This window comes from Giraffa tippelskirchi, chromosome 2 (genome assembly GCF_054371585.1).
Source record: "Giraffa tippelskirchi isolate mGirTip1 chromosome 2, T2T-mGirTip1v1.2.pri, whole genome shotgun sequence".
NCBI classification, from domain to species: Eukaryota; Metazoa; Chordata; class Mammalia; order Artiodactyla; family Giraffidae; genus Giraffa; species Giraffa tippelskirchi.
Window position 1 is genome coordinate 165,074,150 of NC_137276.1, and position 1,925 is coordinate 165,076,074.

Sequence of the window (1,925 nt, forward strand, 5' to 3'; positions counted from 1 at the left end):
CTCTGCTCAAATGTCATATTATAACCTCCCATCGTACAGACTTACACACACCTCAGCACTTCCTGGTGGCTTAGATGGTAAAGAATCCACCTGTAATGCAGGAAACCCGAGTTTGATCCTTGAGTTGGGAAGATCCCTGGAGAAGGGAGTGGCTACCCACTCCAGTATTCTTGCCTGGAGAATTCCATGGACAAGAGGAGCCTGATGGACTAGTCCATGGGGTCACAAAGAGTCAGACATGACTGAAAGACTCTTTTTTTCCTGCTCTATAGCACTTGTCTTCTGATAAACTATACAGTTCTTTTTTTTCTAATTAAAAATAGGAAAAATATTCTCAGACATAAAACTGAAATATAGACAGGTAAATTTGAATACATAAAACCTAAAATATTAATCTAAAGTAATAAACACAATAAAAGGACAAAATCAAACTTGTAAAGTTTTGCTTTAAATATAACAACAGAGAGTTGATATTTTAAAAAATATTTGCCAATAGTAAAATAGTAATAACCTTATTTAAAATTGGAAATAAAATATGAATAAATAATTTTGAAGCATTTCTTTTATTTTAAAATTTTTATTGGAGTATAGTTGATTTACATTGTGTTAGCAAAGTGAATCAGTTATACATATACATATATCCAGTCTTTTTTAGATTCTTTTCCCATATAGATCATTACAGAGTATCAAGTAGAGTTCCCTGTGGTGTACAGTAGGTCCTCATTAGTTATTTATTTTATTTGTAGTAGTGTTTATATGTCAATCCCAATCTCCCAGTTTAGCCCTCTCACACTCCTACCCCCTAGTAACCATATGTTTGTTTGCTATGTCTGTACCTCTAGTTTTGTTTTATAGATAAGTTCATTTGTACCCTTTTTTAAGATTCCACATATAAGTGATATCATATGATATTTGTCTTTCTGTGCCTGAATTACTTCACTCAGTATGACAGTCTCTAGATCCATCTATATTACTGTAAGTAATATTCCATTGTATATATATATGTGTGTGTATATATATATATATATATACACACACACACACATATATATACCATATCTTCTTTATCCATTCCTCTGTTGATGGACAAAAATATGGACCACTTCATGAATTTGTGTGTCATCCTTGTGCAGGAACCATGCTAATCTTCTCTATAATCATTCCAATTTTAGTATGTGAGGCTGAAGTGAGCATTGCATTATTTATTTATTTATTATTTGTCTTCTCTACTGGACTGTAAAATCCCTAAGAACTGGAAATCTGCTTTGTTCACTGCTATATTCCCGCTACCTCAAATCATTCTTGGCACGTAGAGAGAACCCCCAAATATTAATAGTTGAGTGGATGAATCAGTGAAGGAAGGAATGCGAAGGCGTCTAGTCACAGATGGGTGGACGTGAAAACATTTAAGATGCTCCTCAAATCAGCTGTGAGTGGGGAACAAGGCAGGGAATTTGGAACTGTTCCTGCTTGTCTCCAGGTTTACTCCATTCTGTTTTGTTGTTGAAGCTCTTCAAATGCTGCAGTGCTGTGATACGCTCTGTGGAGAAGCCCATGGCTCAAGAAGCCAAGGAATCCTCAGACTGACAGCCATGAGGAGCTGAATCCCATTGACAGCCCCGTGAGTGAGGGAGGAAGTGAATCCTTCCTTGTTGAGCCTAGAGAGAACCCAGAGTTAGGGACCAGCTAAGCCATGCTTAGACTCTGACCCCCAGGAACTGTGAGAAAATAAATGTTTTAAGCCCTTAAGTTTTGTGGTAATTTGCTACACAGCAAATTAGTTAACTAAGAGCTTGGTTTAGTGACTGGACCAGAAATTCCTTGAAAGCAGTGACTATTCAGCGTGTGTCAGATGAGTGGTTTTTTTTTTTTAATCCCTGGATGACTTAGAGTTTTAATCTTTTTCTGTGTCTGCATGTATTTTG

The 1,925-nt window shown here is 36.4% G+C and overlaps 1 non-coding gene across 1 annotated transcript; it reads right to left on the minus strand.

Moving 5' to 3' along the window:
• Positions 1–1,088: 1,088 nt before the first annotated feature.
• Positions 1,089–1,195, minus strand: LOC145539990 (U6 spliceosomal RNA). The gene has a single exon (XR_014078127.1). It is a non-coding gene; the product is annotated as a U6 spliceosomal RNA (small nuclear RNA).
• Between the last annotated feature and the right edge of the window lie 730 nt (positions 1,196–1,925).